This window comes from Syngnathus typhle, linkage group LG1 (genome assembly GCF_033458585.1).
Source record: "Syngnathus typhle isolate RoL2023-S1 ecotype Sweden linkage group LG1, RoL_Styp_1.0, whole genome shotgun sequence".
In the NCBI taxonomy this organism is placed as follows: Eukaryota; Metazoa; Chordata; class Actinopteri; order Syngnathiformes; family Syngnathidae; genus Syngnathus; species Syngnathus typhle.
The window spans coordinates 19,712,820-19,721,706 of record NC_083738.1 but is presented as its reverse complement, the minus strand read 5'-3'; positions in this window follow the sequence as shown (position 1 = coordinate 19,721,706).

The following is an 8,887-nucleotide window of genomic DNA, read 5'->3' as shown; positions in this document are numbered from 1 at the left end:
GGGCATCTAGGGAAAGAAGCTACATCTCCTGTTATTTCCTGTAATTTCAAGATGTTTGAGAAATACAGGCATGCAAAAGTGATGGAGGGGGGGGGGGGGGGGGACGGTTGCAAACCTGGTTAACTGAACAGACAACGGTTTTCAGGAATATTTCAAGATTCAGTGGAAAAAGAGACAAGTGAAATACTCGATTGGACTCCACCATGCTGCATCCTAAAGAAGATTATCTTGTGACAGTCAGGTGAATCCCGTGCAGGGTAAATCTGTGCAGAGAGGTTTAAAACTTTTGTTGATCGTTTTGATGAGCTGATCTGCGAAAGGGAAGGCTGCGCTGCTGTGGGAGTGGTCACAGTTGATTTTATTCATGGCCAATCAATCATGGGTTCTTTCATTCTCTTTAAATGCGGTTTCCTGAAGTCTGACAGATGATGGAAGCACATCTGCGCTTGGTGACTGACCCCGATTGTTCTTCCCCCTTGCTCATTTAACGCCATTTTTTTTCAAATGGTGTGGATTTTCATAGTTTGGACTGTACTCATCTGTACTGCATTTTTGAGATTCAAATGGGTCAGTCTTGTCGCAATACACACACAGGCAAGGGACACAGGTAGGGGAAGTGGGACAAGCCACATGCTGCTTCACAGATTTCACTGCACCTGGGACAAGTACAAGACATTCAGTGTGTGTGTGTGTGTGTGTGTGTGCGTGCGCGTGTGTGCGTGTGCGTCAGATGAATACTACAGTGCATGTGTGCGGTTCTGTAGCTAAGGTAAATTCTGCAGAATAAAAAGACTTTTTATTTTTAGTTCACATGTATAATGACTTACCTCGAAAGAAAATTGCGCAATCACGGTAAGTCGAGGAAGCATCTTGTCGATTTCTTACATGCAAAAAACACACATTTCCCAATTCCCTGCACAGCCACCCACTCCAGTCCACCCACAACACACGAGAACAAGGCGGCACTGTGGGGGATGAGTAATACGCATGTGCTTTGTGGGAGCAGGCTTTCATCCAAGTCTGTTTATTTCTTCTTGTTTTTTTCCCCTTCTATTTATTTTTGTACGTTTGGTTACTGCAACCTTGATTGAAAAATCATTTGGATTAACGTAAAAGAGCAGGACGTTTTTAAATGTCCAAAACAAATAGAATAAAGAAAGTCTATTGTGTTGTGAGCTTGGATGGATGGACAGATGAATGTGTTGATTAGATAGGTATTATGTAGGTAGATAAATTCCTTGAAAATCTCTCTTCCTCCTTTGCAGAAATAACTGCTATAACCTAGTTTTTGTCTGTGTGTGTATTTGTGTGTGTTTCCCCCCTTTTTCTCTTCCACACAGTTTTACTAGGACTGTTACTCGGCAGCAATTGCAGTGTAACACATCAGAAGCTCTCGGCACGTGGCAGAAACAAGGGGAAAAAAATATACTATAATATTAAACATTTAACGATATAAGCCCATCTTTAAATGAGGAGGGTTGTTTCTTCTTCTTTCTTTTTTTTTCTCCCCAGCCTCTCACAGGTCAGTGTTGGTGCTATAAAAGACATCTGGTTTGGAAGAGGAGACTTGCTATTGTCGAGGGGCATATTGTTACGTGCGTGGTGATGGTCATCTCGATAAGAACACCCACTTGCCAATTCTTCCTCACCATGTGGTCTTTCACATTTTAAAAATTGGTTAAAACGGCCATGTGTTTATGGAAACAACAGTAAATCCCATTTGATTCATATCCTGCATGACAAGTAATTTCCTTCCAAGTCAAGCTCATGTCGCTCCAAAAGAAATGAAAAGGATTCAAACGGTTGACAAAGGTGTCATTGAAATAGATATGAATGGCTTCATTCGGCAATATAATAAATGTGTCCTCTCAATTACCCTGAAGTGCAACAGCCCTGGATTGCTGCTGTCCCGACATCCAAGTTTAGAACGTGGCCTCATTTAAAAGGATGGTTTGGTTAGCAATTTGATGTCGCTGGACTGAGCGAAATGAAAGGAAGGTGAAAATCAAGAATTAAGGAAATCATACGTATTGCTGTAACTGTTTATCAATATGATTTGAAATTAAGACAAAAATCAGCATCTTTTCATACTTAATTTACTCCGTTTTGTTCCAGTGATGAATTCTTAATTTAACAAAAAGGTGATTGAAGTGATTGAAAATCATTTTTGCCTGAAGAAGAGCACATCTGTTGTAGGCGGTAGCGTTTTTATCCCATCAACTCAGACATAAAAGAAGCATTCCCACATTTCTATGTTAATTCGTGTGACAATTATCAGCAGAATCCGTAGGGAACATGGTCGGCAGTAGAGGCAAGAAGAAGCATGCATCGGATGAAACTATTTCCTCACCGTCAAACGGTGTTAAATCAACACCATCAAATGTATGAATTATAATTACATCGCTTTTAATGTGTATTTATTGCTCAAAAAGCACTCATGCTTTGTTATGAGGTGTCTTGGTTTTTGCTCTTTTGCTTGTGCTCAACTTCCTCATTCTTCTCCACAGCAGGCCAACGTAGACCCCCTCCAGCAGCAGCAGATGCAGCCTCAAGACTTCACTGATCTCTTTTGCTGAGCCATGACAGTTGCGGCAGAAACATGGTGATGAAAGTTTCCTTTTGAATGCCATTTTCACCTTAGCAGATGTGTGAATAGAAACAAAAAACAAGGCCCGAGTAGCTTGCAGCAGTTTAGCAGCAGTTGCCTGCAGGGCAGACTTTAACTCACCATAAAGGAGTCCACCATGCAGGGGGGATAAAAGAAAACAAAAAAAAAACATGCATCTAACTCAGAGAATCAGGCTAACGAACAAGTTTGTTTCTGTAGAAATATTCCTGTAAAAAATATAATATATATAATAATATAATATACGTATATATATAATATTATATGTTGTATATTATATATATATATAAAATAATATATATATATTTTAATATTATATATATAACATCTATATTATGTATATACTATATACGTATATAGATAGCTAGATAGCTAGATAGATAGCTAGATAGCTAGATAGATAGCTAGATAGATAGATAGATAGATAGATAGATAGATAGATAGATAGATAGATAGATAGATAGATAGATAGATAGATAGATAGATAGATAGATAGATAGATAGATAGATAGATAGATAGATAGATAGATAGATAGATAGATAGATAGATAGATAGATAGATAGATAGATAGATAGATAGATAGATAGATAGATAGATAGATAGATAGATAGATAGATAGATAGATAGATAGATAGATAGATAGATAGATAGCTAGCTAGATAGATAGATAGATAGATAGATAGATAGATAGATAGATAGATAGATAGATAGATAGATAGATAGCTAGATAGCTAGATAGCTAGATAGATAGATAGATAGATAGATAGATAGATAGATAGATAGATAGATAGATAGATAGATAGATAGATAGATAGATAGATAGATAGATAGATAGATAGATAGATAGATAGATAGATAGATAGATAGATAGATAGATAGATAGATAGATAGATAGATAGATAGATAGATAGATAGATAGCTAGATAGCTAGATAGATAGATAGATAGATAGATAGATAGATAGATAGATAGATAGATAGATAGATAGATAGATAGATAGATAGATAGATAGATAGCTAGATAGCTAGATAGATAGATAGATAGATAGATAGATAGCTAGATAGATAGATAGATAGATAGATAGATAGATAGATAGATAGATAGATAGATAGATAGATAGATAGATAGATAGATAGATAGATAGATAGATAGATAGATAGATAGATAGATAGATATGTATTTTTTAATATATATGTATGTTGGGATCAGTTTACGTTTTCTCATCATGGAAATTTAATTTGGATCTATGTATGCTCTCAGTTTCCTGGCCTGATTGCTAGGATGTTCTTGCTTTGTTTCACCTCTCCATTGAGGCGGTGCTGTATAAATAGGCACACTTAAAATAGTGTTGATCTCTCAGAGGAACTTCTCAAGAGAGGACCAATGGCCAAATTTCCAACAATGAGATATAGGCCAGACTGTTACTGGGCTCTTATGTGGAATCCCTTCACTTTTGAACTAGTGTGTCATTTTATTACTGTAATATCTCTTGAAATGAAACTTTTTTTTGTAAGAATTTCCCTCCTGCAGACAAAACGTCTTTTCTTTATTACATCCATGCCTCATTAATTTGCTCTGTATGTGTGCAAGTGACAGCTTTGTGAGTTTGTGTGTGAGCTTCTTCCCATGCCCGAGTTCTTGAGCTGTCCCAATTATGTTATTCACGAGCAGAGATGTTTTCCCCAAAGACATTTGTGTTTTCAAGGTGCTAATGAATCGTGACTGCACTTCCTTCCGGATCTGTGAGAAAATCGGCAATTGTCAGGCCAAACGCTAATCTTCACCAAAATTGTTGGATGGTATTGGAACATTTTCACGATATTCTCGGGATCCTGTTTGTGCACAACCCCTGATGGTTAATATGATCTGGATACGTCATGACAATGTCAATATGATAATGCATGGACAGCAAAAAGTCAGATTATTATTAATGGGCAACTAAAGCCAAACAGAACCAGAATTTGAAAATAGGCACCAGTATTTTGGATTTTCGATGCAAGGACATGAGTGCTGAATAAACAATATTGTGGGATTTTTCTCAGTGACTCAAGTCACTGTTGCACCACCAGGTTGCATGGGCTGCTTTTGCAGTTGTCATATAGCTGCAAAAGAAAATGAGACAAATCTCAGTGGAATAAAGCGGCAGCAGAAAAGAATCTAACCCAAATCGCCTTTTTTTTTGGTCCCTTGAGTGGTGAAGCACTTCAAGCAAGAAGGACTTGCTTGCAATTGTCATCTGATTAAAAGCTAATCTATTTTTACATATTGAGGCAGTCAAAGTCCTCTTTCAAATCGTGTACTTTGAGCACAAGATGCTCAAAAATCAAAAAAGGTATTCAATTGAACAGATGAAATTGTTTGATACGTAAAAAAGAAGTTGCCTCCAAAACATGTCATTATTTCAAGGAAAATAGGTTGCCATGGTAATATGGATTTTGAAATCATAAGACAGTAAATTGTCATAGATGATCGTACCCTCAGAGGTCCCCGATTTAATGGCACATTGTCAGCATCAATCTATCTTTTTATATTGAGAAACAAAAATCAAAGAGTTTTCAAAACAACTAGGAGCTTTCAGAGTTAATGGATCTGGATTTAGGCTGATTAGTGGGTTTAAACGAGGGAAATTTGTAGGTCAAGGTGAAAGAACTCATTATCCTTCATCATTAGAGGTTTAGTCTAAGATGTGTGGATCCCTCGTTCTTGCAGTCTCAATGGCAATTAACATAGCGGAGGTGGGGAAGTCAACTCTTCAATTAAACATTTTTGAAGTATACTGATAAAAAAACATGAAGCATAAATCTCGTAGACGAGTAACCAATTCACCTCGCCCAAAGTCAACTGCAAGAGATTCCAACTCACCCGAGACCCTAAACAAGCTAAATAGTAAAATAATAATAATAATGAAATGCTATTTATATTTTCCCTCATCATTTCTCGAGTTAAACGTTTCTCTTTAATTGTCACCCACTTGCCCAACATTTTCTCCCATCCAGACAAGCAAGCAGCTGTCTGTTAAAAATAATTTCATTTATGTGAGGATTATTATTGTTCAGATGAAAGCCGTCAGGCACAGACAGCAGTATGTCCACTGACTGAAAGGCACATTGTTCACATTTCAAATGGAGAAATAAATGGGAAGGTTTTGGAGAAGGCTTTTTGGGTCAACAATATAGGAAACTTCAAATAAAAATCATTGTGAGTTTTGATTGCGACAGTAACCAGTTTTTGAAGAAATAGTGCAAATAATACAAATTGACAAAATGCTAACACAGGCGGTCCATTAATTACATTAAAATTGATTGATTGCTAACATAACATGATAGCACCTTGAATATCAAAAACACTAAGGCAGATGGATACTAAATTTACTTCTTCCCGTATATGTACCATATTGCAAGATAGTAAGATCTAGATCCATTTGACTTGTTATAGTTCATTCATTCATTTGCTTATTTCATTCTATTTTATAATTGATCAAATGCTATAACGTTTGCTAACATATAGCACGATACTACTACTACATGAGTAAAGAATGCACCAAGGCTGATTGATAAGGCTTTTACATCTCAGTGGATTCTACACAAATGCATGGCACAGCATAGTGAGGCAGTCTTATCGGGTCTAGAGAAAATGAATCAATCATTGTGCAGTCAAAACAAAAATGCTAATGTTCTTTTATTTCTAATCTAGTTAGGTGATATATCAAGGCAAAATCATTGTCATTGTGCAAATACGTGTCGACTTAAGTGGTTTCTGGTGATTGCACACAAATACATTGTGTATACTTTATTGCATTCGGTACGCTTATGACGACTTTGTTTGCTGCTCTCTCTTCTTGGGCCTGATTAGTATTTTTCCATCTTTCCGTCTCATTACTTTAGTGCTCTGGGTTTGCAGTAGGGAGTCGTTCATTGTGTGTTGTGACATGGAACTGATGAGGAATCTGTGGTTTATCTGTGATTGACGGGACACTTTTAAATGTGGGGCTGCCGATTCACGACCACAGTCCATTGGGCGCCGTTGCACTGGACTGCCCTTACACCTGTCGATGGACCCCTTGGAGGGTATTTTGTGTGTTTTGGGGTGTTCTCTTGTATTGAGGGGTGCTGGTTGGCCGCTGTTACTTTTTTTCCTTTGTCTTTTAGCTTTGATTTGCTTTGATGGCTTTTATTTTGTGCACTTTCTGACTTTCTTTGTGCCGCCGTTGTGTGGCAGCCTTATGAGAGCCTATTGTGTTGCGCTCATGCCATCTGTGTGTCTTTTGTATACCCATTCTGTGGTATGGATACTGCTGGGGCCTGAATTTCCCCACCCCTGGGAATCAATAAATATTCAATCAATCAATCATCCTCAAAAACGATGTTGAGTAATAATGTCAAAGACAATGTATTACATCACAACACGAGTCACGTCTAGTTCTTCCACTTCCCATTCTCACGTGATTGAACTTGGTTGTGACCACTTGGCGCAGCTCTCCTTTGTCTCAGTCTGTCTTTTTTGTTTTTGTTTCTGCCCCTGTCGGGGATTATCTTTCGAGCAATTTGTCACTTTATTGGAATTTTACTGATGATATGAAAGCACTTAATCCATTACATGGATGTCACACAAGATCAGATCATTCATATTGTCTGCTCATTGTAAAATAATTGCCACCACAACATTTTCTTTTTGCAGCTACGTCCTGTAATTCGCTGGCACCAACAACTACAAACTTCTTGTTATTGTTCCTCTCTTAATAGGCAGTTGTTACATCAAATTGATTAGACTTTTGTGTTCAAACACTTCAATAAAAACTACTATGTTGGTGGGATTCAATTTGTTTCTTTGCTTAGTGTCAAACTGACAATTGAATTTGCACCCACTAAATTGTTTTTCATTGTTACTGGGGATTAACTTGTGAGCACCCTATATTTAGAATGTGTTCCAATTCTCAATTCACAGTGCAATAATTAATTCAATTAAACTTCATATGCGTATATGCTACTAATTATAATCAATTGTGCATACTCATTACATTTCAAAGCTTTGGCAGATACCATTTTACAGAGTATTATGATGATTAATTACTATTCGTATGCTTGACAGAGTTATGCAGCCTTAAATAAATAAATAAAACATGCTAACATGGTGGTGGTGATGTTTGGAACATATTTTGGAACATATTCTCTGCAACAACAAAAAGTAAGTACTAAGTCTTCTGCTCCGTTAAGTCTCCCCTTTTTCTTCTTCATCTTCTTCATCATCTTCCTCCTCCTCCTCCTCCTCCTCACACAGCCCTCAATGCAATCAGGCCAAGTGATAGAATGAATGCCAGTCAACATTTGATGCTCAAATGCTGAACAAGGGGAGAAGCACATTTATTTTAAAAGTAGGAGAAAAAAAATAATAATTTCAAGAAAACTTGTGATTTTTTCTATGGCAAAAAATCAGACAATAGAATTGTTAATCGGGAAAACTTTTGAAGCGGTGTTTTTTAGAGAAACCACAACCTAGTGTACATTAAAAGGCAGTGGAAGGAAGAACTGATCATCTAAAAAATGAGCTGTGTGTACTCCTTCCACCCATACATTTTCTATACCGCTCAATGATGTCAATCAATACCAATGCTTGATTTTTTTTAAAAGGACTCAATATAAGATGACTTGCTTCAAATGTGAACGTCTCAATTTTTGTCTTCTTACGCAATGTGACCTTTTGAGGGCCAACTCACTCCCCCGTGAGTTTGCGCTATTTTAACCTGGGATTTCCTACAAGGGAGTGTAGTGTGTGGGTTACTCTTTTTTTTTTCTTTTTTATATGCAGGGTCATGTGTGGATGCGGGGGAGTAACAGGACGCTCTTCAGTTCTAAGTATACCCACTCATGCACATTGCTAATCAGAGGACTCTACCAGACCACATCCGGAATATTTTTTATTTTGTCTAAACAAAATTACTTATTTTTTTAAATACAATTTATAGATGTAATTAATTATTGTAAAAAAAAAATAGTCGGCGTTGTTTGCACAATAAAATTAAATAATTGTATTTCCTCTCGTCTGTGCCAATTGAATCTGTTCATATGACTTCTTAACGCCATCTAGCGGTTAATTCATTTGATTGCCACACAAAATTAATCTGGTTGATTTTGATTTCAAATGCTTTTTTTTGTCCAATAAGAATGACTGCAGAGTTCAATTATAAGAATTACCTACAGTGTAGTTAACCCGTGAAGACGAGCGGATTGAATTTCAGCAACAAATCCCAGTTGCCAGTTACCA